Source organism: Cupressus sempervirens, chromosome 9 (assembly GCF_028749045.1).
Source record: "Cupressus sempervirens isolate cs-2001-9-10 chromosome 9, ASM2874904v1, whole genome shotgun sequence".
In the NCBI taxonomy this organism is placed as follows: Eukaryota; Viridiplantae; Streptophyta; class Pinopsida; order Cupressales; family Cupressaceae; genus Cupressus; species Cupressus sempervirens.
The window spans coordinates 609,198,032-609,213,776 of NC_143126.1; positions in this window are offsets into that span (position 1 = coordinate 609,198,032).

The following is a 15,745-nucleotide window of genomic DNA, read 5'->3' on the forward strand; positions in this document are numbered from 1 at the left end:
TAAAAGAAACAACCATCAACTCTACAACATAATAATTGATCTAGCAAGTCTCTTGATGATTTTGAAAATCCACTAAGACCATAATTCTCTAACATTTCTTTACTATGCAAAGTAGAATGGATGGAGCGTAATAGTTCATGGTGCATAGGAAACTTGACATGATATTTGCAGTAGCATGTATTTCAATTTTTAAGTGGCACATGATAAAATGGCTTCAAAGATTCAAAAGCCCTTTGTGATATATGAAGACTTGGATGACTCTCTCTAAAGTGTTCAAACAACATAGTTTGACTTACCTCTAAATAGTGTTTAGGATGTGGTGTGCGGTCTTTGGTGTCAATTCTTGACTTTAACACATCTTTATCATTGGGTGATACTCGTGAGCTAGAGTGCCAAAATTATGTAATTTCTTCCTTCACATGATCAAATAGCTTCTTATCAAAATGTGGAAGTCTCCCACCAAAGCCCATGTTTCATTTTGAAATGGATCATCAATTCTCTCTTGTCAACTAAGTGCTCTTCTCAAACTAGTATAATTTAGATTCAAATCAATACTAGTTTGTCATATATATCTACCCTTTCTCTAATAATGACTTACCAAAGAGGTTGTAATGACCCTTTGAGCAACTCTCTTATCCTTCTTGCTACTATTTTTTCCAATGCTATTGAGAGCACTAAAAAGATTCTTCACAATAATGGCATTTCTTTCAATTTTTTTATTGACATGAATCTTCAATTTGGAAAGCACAAGTCTCATCTTTTGCATCTTTAATAACTGCATAAAAAGTTTACATTGCTCCACCACTATCTTGTTTCTGAAAAACATCTTATATAGTCTTGAAGCTCATAACTGAATGGTTCTTTCTAATTTGTTCCCTTCCAAATTGGTAATAATCATTTCATCTATTTCAACTATCCATTTTGGTGTCCTACAACCTTCATGTCGATTATAATTAGGAGATATGTAAGGTTCAGGGTCCTGTGCATTGTCATGTTCAGAATGGTCAATTATGCAATTTACATTATGACCTAGTAGCATTTCATCCTCCAAATTTTCATTCTCTAAATTTTCAATCCTAACATTATCATTTTCAATTGGTACATTTTCATTCCCCAACTGCACATATTCATTATCTAACTCTGTGATTTCACCTTCAACTAATTCATCATCAACTTGACTCACATTTAACATACCTTGTCTTTTCCTTTGGTGTTCTACTTTGTCCCTTTCCCTATATGCCAAAATGTCTTCATTGGATATCTTCCTTTTGCATTTAGCCTTTTCACAACTATCACTCCCCATTTAGATGACAATATCAAATACCTAGGGATATATTATCAATTTTTTTTTTGATTGTTTGGACCCCAAAATGAGACTTTTCCTAAAACCCATGAAACATACCCAGAAAAAGCGATGTTGTCAGGTCTCCAGTGATAGGGAATATTTTTGGAAAATAGTGCCAGTAAAATCGGGTATTCGATTTCAGATCGAGCACTCGATTTGAAATCGGATATCTGATATTGAACCAAAATATTGGAAGTAAAAATGAATTACCATAATGTATTATTATATTATATTATTGTTATTAAATATAATAATGTAATATATGTTCTTATTATTACTATGACCTATGTTAACTATTAATATATAATAATATATTAAGTTATTATTATTATTATCTATAAATATAATATATATATATATATATACATACATACTATTATTATATTATATTATTATTATTTATTTGTTACTATAACAACATATAATATTTTTGTTGTTATTATTATTATTATTATGACCTATGACAGATAGGGACATATTAGAATTGTTTATATGGGTCGAAAGGGGCCATAGGATGACCTATGATCCCTTTCAACAGATTCCATGATAACATATGTCTCTAGGGCTCCTAGGACCCCTAGGGACATATTATAATTATTTATATAAGTCGAAAAGGATCATAGGTCTTTCAAAACATTTTATTACGACATATGTCGCTAGGGACCTTAGGACCCCTAGGGACATATTAGAATCATTTATATGGGTCAAAAGGGGTCATATGATGACCTATGGCCCCTTTCAACACATTCCATGATGACATATGTCTCTAGGGGTCCTATTACCCATACAAACATATTATAATTGTTTGTTTGGGTCAACAGAGGCCATAGGATGACTTATGATCCCTTTCAACACATTCCATGATGACATATGTCTCTAGGGGTCCTAAGACACCTAGGGACATATTAGAATAATTTATATGGGTTGAAAGGGGCCATAGGATTACCTATGACCCCTTTCAACACATTCCATGCTGACATATGCCTCTAGCGGTCCTAGGACCCCTAGGGACATATTATAATCATTTATATGGGATAAAAGGGGCCATAGGATGACCAATGACCTATTTTTACACATTTTATTACAACATATGTGTCTAGGAGCCCTAGGACCCCTAGGGACATATTAAACTCATTTATATAGGTCAAAAGAGGCCATAGGATGACCTATGACCCTTTTTGACACATTTCATGATGACATCTCTCTCTAACGGTCCTACGACCCCTAAGTACATATTAGAATAGTTTATATGGGTCAAAAAGGGCCATAGGATGACCTATGACCCCTTTCAACAATTTCCATGATGACATATGTCTCCAGGGGTCCTAGGACCCTTAGGTACATATTACAATCATTTATATGAGTTGAGAGGAGCCATAGGATGACCTGTGACCCCTTTCGATACATTTTATTACAACATATCTCTCTAGAGGTCCTAGGAACCCTAGAGACATATTATAATCATTTATATGGGTTGAAAGGGGTCATAGGATGACCTATGACCCCTTTCAACACAATCTATGATGACATATGTCTCTAGGGGTCCTAGGACCCCTAGAGACATATAATAATTGTTTATATGGGTCAAAAGGAGTAATAAGATGACTTTTGATGCCTTTTGACATATTACATGATGACATGTCTCTAGGGATCCTAGGGCCCCAAGGGACATATTATAATTGTTTATATGGGTCGAAAAGGGCCATAGGATGACCTATGATTGCTTTCAACACATTCTATAATGACATGTCACTAGGGGTCCTAAGACCCCTAGGGACATATTATAATCATTTATATTGGTCAAAAAGGGCCATAGGATGACCTATGACCGCTTTCGACACATTTTATTACGAAATATGTCTCTAGGGGCCCTATGACCCCTAGGGACATATTATAATCATTTATATGGGTCGAAAGGAGGCATAAGATGATCTATGACCCATTTCAACACACTCCATGATGACATATGTCTCTAGGGGTCCTAGCACCCCGAGGAACATATTAGAATCATTTATATGGGTGGAAAGGGACCATGGGATGACCTATGACCCCTTTCAACACATTGTATAATGACATATGTCTCTCTAGGTGCTACAAACCCTAGGTACATATTATAATCATTTATATCTATTGAAAGGGGCCATAGGATGACCTATGACCCCTTTCGATACATTTTATTACAACATATATATTTAGGGGTCCTAGGACTGCTAAGGACATATTATAATAATTTATATGAGTCAAAAGAAGTCATTGAATGACCTATGACCTCTTCCAACACATTCCATGACAACATATTTCTCTAGAGGTTCTAGGACCCCTAGGAAAATATTATAATCTTTTATATGAGTCAAAAGGGTCCATATGATGACCTATGACCCCTTTCAACACATTCCATGATGAGATGTGTTTCTAAGGGTGCTAGGGCCCCTAAGGATATATTATAATTGTTTATATGGGTCAAAAGGGCCGACAGGATGACCTATGACCCCTTTCAACACATTTCATGATGACTTATGTCGCTAGGGGTCTTAGGACCCCTAGGGACATATTATAATTATTTATATGGGTCGAAAGCGGCCATAGGATGAGTTATGACCCCTTTCGACACATTTCATGATGACAAACATCTCTAGGGTTCCTAAGACCCCTAGAGACATATTATAATCATTTATATGGGTCAAAATCCTATGACCCCTTTCGAAACACTTTATTACAACATATGTCTCTATGGGCCCTACGACCCCTAGGGACATATTAGAATCATTTTATATGGGTTGAAAGGGGTCATTGGTCATTTAGACACATGTAATGATGACATATGTCTCTAGGAGTCCTATGACCCCTAATATATTCATATCTTTTATATGGCTCAAAATGGGCCATAAGATGACCTATGATCCCTTTTGACACATTTTATTACAACATATGTCTCTAGTCATTCTAGGACCCCTAGGGACATAATATAATTGTTTATATGAGTAAAAAGTGGTCATAGATCATCCTATGGCCCCTTTTGACACATTTTATTTCAACATATATCTCTAGGGGCCCTAAGACCCTAGGAACATATTAGAATTGTTTATATAAGTCAAAAGGGGCAATAGGATGACCTATGACCCCATTCAACACAATCCATAATGACATATGTCTCCAAGGGTCCTAGGACCTCTAAGACATATTAGAATCATTTATATGGGTCGAAAGGGGCCATATGATGACCTATGACCCCTTTTAACTCATTCTATGATGACATATGTTTGTAGGGGTCCTAGGACCATTAGGGACATATTATAATCATTTATATGGGTTGAAAGGGGCCATACAATGACCTATGACCGCTTTCGAGACATTCCATGATGACATATGTCTCTATGGGTCGTAGGACCCCTACAGACATATTAGAATCATTTATATGGATCAAAACAGGCCATACAATGACCTATGACCCCTTTCAACACATTTTATTAAAAAATATGTCTCTAGAGGTCCTAGGAGCCCTAGAGATATATTATAATTGTTTATATGGGTCAAAAGGTGTCATAGGATGACCTATGACCCCTTTTGACACATTCCATGATGACATATGTCTTTAGGGGTCCTAGGACCCCTAGGGACATATTATAATTGTTTATATGGGTTGATAGGGGCCATAGGATGACCTATGACCCCTCTTGACACATTTCATGACAACCTAGGACCCTTAGGGACACATTTGTTTAGGTTCAATGTGTTGAGAGGGGTGGGGTCATAGATTAACCTATGACCCCTCTCGATGCATTTCATGACAATGTATGTCTCAAGGACCTCTAGGACCCCTAGGGACCCATTCAGAATGTGTCGAAAGGGGTCATAGGTTAACGTATGACACCTTTCAATGCATTTTATGACAATATTATATTTAATAATAATATAATATTATATATTTTAATATAATAATAATATATTATTAGATTATATAACAATAATAATCATATATGTTACTAGATTAATGATTTAATAATAATAATAACCATATATATTGTTATATATAATAATAATCATATAATATTACTATATATATTTAATAATAATAATATCTATCATATATATTACTATATTATATTTATTTATAGTAATTATTATTATATTTATAACTATATTATATTTAATAATAATAATTATACATATTACTATAATATAATAATAATAATAATCATATATAATAATAATAATATCAATGTCCACACTTCCCCCAAATAAATTTTCCTCTAAAACACTCTAAAGTGACCCCCTCAAATTTATTTTCTCTCAAATTTTTGTCCCTCCAAAATTGCAAATGGAATATCTTTCCTATGAAATTTGCATCCAAAATTTCAAATGAAAAATCACAGACCTGATCGGATGCCTGCTTTGATTTTGGGTATCCAATTAGGCTTTGTATTTACCAAGGCTATTTGGTCAACCCAAAAAATGTGTTTGAGAAGGGTTTCACTGACACTCAGACTTCGTGTAGCCATGTGACAATGTTATTTTCATCAAAATTGATGAAATGAAAAGGGTTTTTTTATAACACTCTCAAGATTCCATTGATATAATTGTTCTCAAATTCTGAGTTTGATAAGTATTTATTTGTTAATTTTCAATGAAGATGATTTAAAAGTGGTGATTTACATACTAATTGAAAAATAGCTACAACTTTCAAATGGTATAACATTTTTTAAACCTAAAAGTTGTGTCATATTCTATGCTTCACCTAGTATAAGAAAAATAAAATAGAAATTAAATTTGGTAAAGTTTTATATTAGTTAAGGTGGTCAAACATGAGAGTTTTTTTTTTAAAAATTTTTTTTAGGAGAAAATGCATATTTAATTATTTATTCGGAATAAAAATACCCAAAAATATGCGTCACATCTAGGCATGAGTCTACTTTTTATATCTATAATTATATTAGAAAAATGTTATCATTTGATTTTGATTAAGGTGGTCAGACATACACCTATTTTTTATTTTTTTCCCTAAAATTTTTGTAATACTGCATTAAAATCTAAACTTTTGATTAATCAATTATTTTTTTCTCTAGATAAGGCCTCATAGTTTAGAAACTACATTCAATTTCCTCAAGATTAATTTCTTACAAATTTTTGATATAAAGTCTAGAATCACTTTAAAATTATGTGTCAAGTTGACATAACTCTAATTTGTTGTTTTTCACTGCCATTTAAGGCCATAGTTTGGTTGACCATGATCCTTCACATACCCTTTAGATCTATTTTTGTGAAATACTTAGCTCCACTCAAACAGCCAATAATATTATCCATCCTTGGCAATGGAAATCTATACTTGATTATGATCTTGTTAATTGCACTGTAATCTGTGCACATTCTCCATTCTCCATTCTTCTTTGGTGGAAATATGGCTATTATAGAACATGGACTTAGACTCTCTCAAATCAACCCCTTGTGCAACAACTCATGAACTTTTCTATTCAACTCTTCACTTTGTGCTAGTGTCATTCTCTGTGTTGCCTTGTTTGCAAAGCTAGCTCCTAGAACCAAATCCATTTGGTGATTGATCTTCGTCACTGGGGCCAATCCATCATATACATTATCTAATATAATATTAGAATATTCTCTGAACATATCTGCAACTTCTACAGGTGCCTCCTCTACTTCTTCTTTACTATCTTTTGGAATTATAGCAAAAAACATATTCTAGCAGTGCTACATACCTATATTTCAATACATACATACATATTCTTTCTCCGTCAACAACTTCAACATATGTTTCAATCCATCATTGGTTAGAGTGTAGGTATTTTATCGTTCATCATGTATGTCATGCATGTCAAACAACCATGACCTACCCAACAACATATTCAACATATGTCCATAGGTATAATATCACAAAGTACCTCGTCCTAGTAGCTTCCAATCTTGAACTTCACTGACAACTACTCATTGACCATGACCTTGTGGTCATCTTGCACCCAAGCAATATGGTATGGATGTGGGTGTTTCTATCTCTTCATCTTCAACTTGGTGACCATTTTTTCTAACACCAAATTTTTAGTACTTCTACCATCAATGATCACATCACAACACTTATCTTCACATCTACACCTTTTGTAAAACAATTTTCTTCTTTGATTAGGTTCACTCTCACAACTTAGTGGGACTCTTCTATTAACTAGGACTTCTCCTCTTTCAACATCTTTAGAATGTGAGGATCTAGCATCTTCATCAACATGTGCAACTCTAGCCTAGTGTTCTGTTCTTCAATCTATCCTTCCTTGGCATTGGGTACATTCAAATTCTCTATGCCCTTCTTCTCCACAGCGAAAAAAATTCCCACAAAATGCCTCCTCTTTTAGATCCTTTTCCTCTACCTCTTCCTTGCAACTTCTCTGATACCTAAGCTAGAGAAATGAGATTTTTATGGTAGGCTTATAACTCTAAGATGAACCTTCTTGTAGAAAATGAGAACATTCCACACTCAAAAGAGAGATTTATTAAAAATAGCAAGTTCTTGTAAATAGTAACCACCCTATATACTAGTCCTTATTAAAATAAAAAAATATTGAAAAGAAAATATTTTTGGATGATGCAAGATTGCTCTTACACACAGGATGCTCCTTCATCAATGAAACACATATTTTCCTCTTTCATCTATACATTAAAGTTCTTTAAGTCTTGTTATTCTATAGTTTTCATAAGTGTCCAAATATTTTGATAATACTCTTAGTGAAGGAATCTTAAATTCAATAGGTAGCACTACACCTAAGCCATAGATAAGTGTAAATGGTGTAGCCCATATAGACATTGTTATGTTGGTTCTATATGCCCATAATATTGGGTTAATTTGTAAAACAAATCCCTTCCTAATGTATTCACATTTTTGTCCAATATTTTGAGGATTTCTCTATTTGATGGACCTTAAGTAATTAATTTAGGACCAGTGTTGGGCAATTCTAAAATGGAGACATAGTTCATTCATGACTTTATTTTTTAATTTCTCCCCATTGTTAGTAATAATTAAATAGGGTACACCATACCTACAAATGATGTAATTATGAATGAATATTGTTTCTTCCTTACCCATTGCATTCGATAAGGAAACATCCTCCACCCACTTAGTAAAGTAGTCAGTGGCAATAATGATTTAGTTGTGCCTATCTAAAGAACTAGGGTAAATTTGTCCCACCAAATCAAAGTCTTATTGTTGAAATGACCAATTTTTTATAAAAGGTATAATCTCCTTGGTTGTAAAATGTGTCATATTTCCATGAATTTGACATTTTAAATAATTTTGGATATAGTTTATTGCATCTTTTTCTAGAGTGGGCCAATAGTATCTGACCCTTGGTAATTTCTAAACTAGAAAAAAATAGTTCAAATGAGACCCACATACAACTTTATTGCACTTATTCTAATGTTTAATTTGAATCTTCTCACTCAAGACATCTAGGAATGTCTCATCAAGAGATCGTTCATTCAAGTCAGTATCAATAATTAAATACCACAATCTGACTCTTACTAGCCAATATTTCTCATTTTGGGAATAGTTTCGAAGTATAGTTTGATATTTAAGATAGTTATGAATGTTAAAATATTGGGAAGGTGCTTGAGGTTCTAAAGAAAAAACTATCTAGGAATCCTATGAATCATAGGCATGGAAGGGGAGTTCTGTCACTAGGAAGTCATAGAAAAAATGATGTTCCTCTAGTTGTAACATTGATTTTATAGTAGTCACCTCCTATGTTGCCATGTTATCTAACTTGGGAGTCTTCTCAACAGTCATGTATACAAAATGGCTCTTTAGATTGTCAACCATTTTCTTAAGGCATAAGTTTATCATCTTTAGTTTGGTAATCATTTTTCACTTGGTTGATGATTAGTTGTAAATATCCACAGATGTGAAACTTTTTTATCTTTCATTCAATTACAAGCTGAAGTCCATTCACCAAGGTTTCATATTCTACAATGTTATTATAATAAGGGAAAATCATCTTGTATTAGTTAAGAATTCTATATACTTGTGGAGTACTAAGTAATGAACCTACTCTAAATCCTTGTTGAGTAAAAGAACCATCAAAATACATCTTCCATGGATGTTCAATTAGATGCATGATTATCACATCAAGAAATTCTATGTGTAATAGATAATTATCTAGCATTGGTGACTTTTTCATCTCACTAGTACATTTTGACTCAGTTTTCTACAAAAATTGGTCAAATTATTGACTCATGTTGGTCAAATTGTTGACCAAATATTCCATTGCTATTTTTTTTGTCAAAATTTTGACCAATTTTTTTCTTTGAATAAAATTTTGACCAAATTATCAATGATCGCTATATGTTATAGCAATAAGCCTTTTTCTCACTCATCGATGATCACTATAACATATTGCAAACATTGATAATTTGGTCAAAATTTTGACCAAATTGTCAATGTTTGCTATATGTTATAGATATATGCCTCCTTTCTCACTCACCAAAAAAACTTATCACCATGACTTATAGCTATATCTCCTCCCCTCTGATAAAGGAGTTTGCTATACTCTATAGTGATATCTCATCCTTTTTTATCCCAATAAACTGTCATCACCATGACTTATAGAAATATCTCCTTCTTTTCAATATTTTAAGTTACAAATGAGCGACCAAGAGCCAAGGTGACTAAATTCTGGGCAATCAAAAATTTGCAAGAGATTAAGTTTGACTTAAGGTCAAGGTAGAGAAGTGGCGAAAGCTTATAATCATAGCTTCAAATAGTTAAGCTATGGGTTAAAATTTGGAGTTGTGAAGTTGTGAAGAGAATCTAAGAGTGTAAAGAAATAGGTATTGCATCATTACAAGGTGTAAAATATTATATATCTAGTGGTTGTGAAGACACAACAAGGTCACAGTTTGAGTCATCTCAGCATCACAAAATATGAAGATGCTAAGTCCTTAACCATAGAGAAGTTGTGAAAAGGTCATTCTAAAAGGTTTCACTACTTCATAGTTCAAAGCGATAGTAAAGAATGCAGACAGTGATATTGTGATGAGTTGTTTCATGCCTTTGCAAGTGCTAGGATGCAATTAGTTCCTGAGGTAGTAATGTTGCAAAAATGATTAATGGTGGTGTCATTGCTACTTCATTGTGGTCAGTTAAGTCTAAAAATAATTAGTTGAGATGAAGTCATTAAAGCTTGAATGAAGAGATCATAGACTCACAAATCAGCATGGTCAACAAAGAAATAAAGTTACAATGTGGTGATTGGTATAAATCACAAGATTGCAAGGTTAGCTTAGCAATTAGAAAAAATGGTAATGAAGTCATAAAACATTGAAGATAGCTCATTTTGCATGGATATAGCTAGAAGTAAATAAGAAAGATAAAGAATTGTGAAGTAGAGATAGAAGGAAATTTCCACTTCACAACCTTCAATTTTAAAGTGTAAAACAATTTTAAAATGGACATGTTTGAGCTGGAAAAGGAGATGTCAAGGGATATTGTTTTTATAGTTTCTTTGCATAGTGATAAAAGGGACCACTATATTTCATAGCAATATGCTTTCCTCATCGCTCATAACTATGTCAAGATTATGCTTTCTCCATATAGCAATAGAAGAGTTCACTATATTCTATAGTGATATCTGTTTGAGTGGGGTTGTCATTGCACCAAAAGACTGATCTATCAATGCTCAATGCAACCACTCAACTTATTTTACACAAGAGGTGGTGAAGCCCTTGTCATGAATCCCAAGCAGAGCACTCAAAAAATTTCCAACAATCTCCTCCTCAGCGTTACCTGAGGGCCTAAGGAGTCAAACCTGTGACCAAGATCTAATACCAATTGTTGGAATCCTTTAGAATAACTGAGAGGTGGGGGGGTGTATCAGTTATGCAAGGTCCAAATGTACAAATAAATATTTTCACATCTTAGTGAACCCATATCCATAAAATATATTCATGCATGCATCCATTAGATCATACAACCACTTAAACTTGTAGATTACTATTCTAGGTCAAAAAAACTTTGCAAAAATGTAAACATGAAACATAACACAATTTGGCACTAGGATTATACGTGGAAACCCAATTTGGGAAAAACCACTAATGACATGCTACTCATTCTCACTCTTCTAAAGTGATGACCTGTAAAAGTCCAACCCTATTAAAGGTTACAATGCACATCATTAAATGCAACCTAGTGAGATGATTTCAATAACCCTATTAGGATTAACCCTTGTTAGAGGACTTTAGATCTTTCACTAGGAAAGTCACCTAGTTAAAGGATTTACAAATGATTGTTGGGTCAACATTAATCCAAAGGAGTTACACTAGACTAGTACAATGACTAGAAAGTAACAATAAGGCTTGATCTGACAAAAAAATACCATACACTTGGACATTACATATCTCTATTTTAGTCCTCCATTCCACTTGTCTTTCACACAATTTAGCTCTGAGAGCTTGTTCACCCTTCAAGCATTCATAGTTTTAGGCCTTCTTACTTTTCTTATCAATAATAGTCTCTTTTGTTCGGTCTTTGAATAAAGCAATACCATAGACCTCTTGTCTAACATAGGTTCTTGAAAATTGACCAACCTTGCTTTTGACCATCTAGCTCTATAAGTAGAAAATTAAGATCTTTTTTGATTCATCCTCCATCATCCATTTTAGGGTTAGCTAGGATTAGGTGGGATTCAATGAATCTACCCATCTTTTCATTTTAGTCCCTTCTAGAAAGTTTTTCCTCAATCCTCTTTGAATTTTCCTCAAAATGGTTTACCATGAATTTTGTTCCACCAACTCATCATAGTTATCTTCTATATGCTTCAAAAAATTCATGAAAACAAAATAGTTGGCTCATGTTCATTAAATATATGATTTAACATGAATACTAGAACTTGGCATCAATATGATGTCACCCAGCTTCAAAATTGTTCTTCCACTCATCTTCAAATGGATCACTCGGCAAACACTAAATTTTATTGGCCCTTAGAATCAACTAAACTTTATTTGGCTTACACTATATCACTCAACATACACTGATCATTCACTTTTTTTGGTTCCAACTGATGTTATGCTCATTTTGCACTAACTTTTCTCAACACCTATTGTCCACTCAGTCAAGCTTGGCAGACTCAATTATTCTTATTTTTTCTTCTAAACTTAGTCAGTATATCCAACCTTTGCAACCTTAAGTAGATAATCAATGCACTATAACATCACTATCTTAACTGATCTTTGTACTTCTTTTTTGTACCATAACTCAACCTTTCCTCTAGGTTCTTTTGTTGTCTTTTTTCATCACAACTTCCTCATTAATCAAAAAAATGATAGTAATCAAATCAACGAAAAAATTGTCTTACCAACAAGTAGCAGGTTTAACATCAATGACAAAACAATCATTGAAATACATTCTTATACTTGTATCAATCTATTTTCAACAATATCTCCTCAATTTTTCATCACGAAAAATACTCATCACCATGACTTATAGCAATACAACATCTCTATATCTCATCACTCTAATGATTTTATTTGTTTCCTATTTGTTGATGATTGCTATATATTATAGCAATAAGCCTTCTTTATCTCTCATCACTATATTTTTTTTGCAATTTTTCTCATAGGAATAAAAGGGATTGCTATATGTCATAGCAATATACTTTCCTCATCACTCATCGCTAGGTTGAGATTAGGTTTTTTGCATATAGTGATAGAAGAGTTTGCTATATTCTATAGTGATAGCTCCTCCTTTTTTATCACCAAAAACAATCATGGACATAAGTTATAGTGATACAATATCTCTATCACTCATTTTTGTAATGATTATATTTGTTTTCAGTTTGTCGATGATCACTATATGTTATAGTGATAAGCCTCCTTTATCACTCATTGCTATATTATTTTTGCAGTTTCTTTGCATAATGATAAAAGGGATCACTATATGTCATAATGCTATGATTTCCTCATTACTCATCACTATGTCAAGATTAGGCCTTCTTCATATAGTGATAGAAGAGTTCACCATATTCTATAGGGATATCTCTTCCTTTTCAATAACTAAAAATAGTGATCGCCATGATTTATAGTGATACAACATCTCTATCACAAATTATTGTAATGATTATATTTGTTTTCTATTTTTTGATGATCACTAAATGTTATAGCAATAAGCCTCCTTAATGCCTCATTACTATTAAAAGGGATTTCTATATGTAATAGCAATATACATTCCTCATTTCTCATTGCTATGTCAAGATTAGGCCTTCTCTATATAGGGATAGAAGAGCTCACTATATTTTATAGTGATATCTCCTTCTTTTTTATCACTAAAAACACTCATCACCATGACATATAGTGATATAACATCTCTATCACTAATTGTTGTCATGATTATATTTTTTTACTATTTTTCGATGATCACTATATGTTATAGTGATAAGCCTCCTTTATCGCTCATCGCTATATTGTTTTTGTAGTTTCTTTTCATAGTGATGAAAGGGATCATTATATGTCATAGCGAAAATACTTTTTTCATCACTCATTTCTCTGTCAAGATTAGGCCTTCTCTATATAGCAATAGAAGATTTTGCTATATTCTATAGCAATATCTCTTCATTTTAGATCACCAAAAACAATCATCATCATGACTTATAGCAATACAACATCTCTATCACTCATCTTGTAATGATTATATTTATTTCCTATTTTCTGATGATCACTATATGTTACAACAAGAAGCCTTAGTTATCACTCATCGTGATATTATTTTTGCATATTCTTTGCATAGTGATAAAAGGAATCACTATATGTCATAGTGATATACTTTCCTTATCACTCATCACTAGGTTAAGATTAGGCCTTCTTCGCATAGCGATAGAAGAGTTTCCTATATTCTATAATGATATGTCCTCCTTTTTTATCACCAAAAACACTCATTGCCATGATTTATAGTAATACAACATCTCTATTGTTCATTTTTGTAATGATTATATTTGTTTTCTATTTGTCGATGATCACTATATGTTATAATGATAATCCTCCTTTATCGTTGATCACTATATTATTTTTGCAGTTTCTTCACATAGAGATAAAAGGGATCACTATATGTCATAGAGATATAATTTCCTCATCTCTCATTGCTATATCAAGCTTAGGCCTTCTCCATATAGCAATAGAAGAGCTCATTATATTTTATAACGATATCTGCTCATTTTCGATCACCAAAAACACTCATCACCATGACTTATAGCGATAAAAAATCTCTATTGCTCATTGTTGTAATGATTATAATTGTTTTCCATTTGCTGATTATCAGTATATATTATACAAATAAGCCTCCTTTATCACCCATCACTATATTGTTTTTACAGTTTCTTTGCATAGCGATAAAAGGGAACACTATATGTCATAGCAATATATTTTTCTCATCGTTTATCACTATTTCAAGATTAGGATTTCTCCGTATAGTGATAGAAGAGTTTGATTTATTCTATAGTGATATAGTACCCAAAATCTCTTTTGACCATACTTCGATCAATTTGGTGAATGGTGACTCATGGAGCCTAATTGTTGTAACGACAATGGTATATGAAACATCGAATGAAGAAACAACATTTCTATCGATTGAGTTTCTAACATGCCTATGCAAAATAAATCTCATTAACAATTAAATGAAATGTCAAACGATAGATTCCAATTCTTATTCAATGGTTTGAATGAAGCATGGCATTGATGAAATATTGAGAGAAGTCAATGTAGAGTTTGGTTGAAATAGTTATCCATATAAATGTATTAGATTACATAATTAAAATATGGACAAAACTATATTGTAGTTTTGATACTACTCATAATGATCGAAAACACTCATCAAGATACTAACCCTAACCTAACTACTTGATAACAATATAAAAAATTGTCATATCTCTTGCAATCGTTCAATAGTATGTTAGGATCTATACTATGGAATATTTTTGAGGGTTGCGTGAAATATCTAATATATAAGGTGATATGTAAGTTTTTATGTTTGGATTTGATTGTGTATTTTTTTTTAGCATCAATGTTTCAAATCACACTTCATGATCCATCATTATGATGAGAGAATGCATTGAAAAAAGAAATATATAGACCAAGCCCAACTGAAGGGAAATAAAAGAGAAAAAGAGAATTGGTCTACATATTTCACTTTTCCATTCTTGCTTTCTCTTATCCTGATGATGGATTGCATTTTTTCTTAACTTGGCAAGAGAAAGGGCAACCAATTTCGAACAATTTGTCTTAATCAAAATTGAAAGAGTTCAATACATGACATTGGCAAATAGAAGATTGTTAACAATTGGACTTCCATGCCTCCAAGATTTAAAATTCAACTAATTTATAAAAAGAGTGAGGTTATGAATTCTTTGTCAACTTTTGACCCTC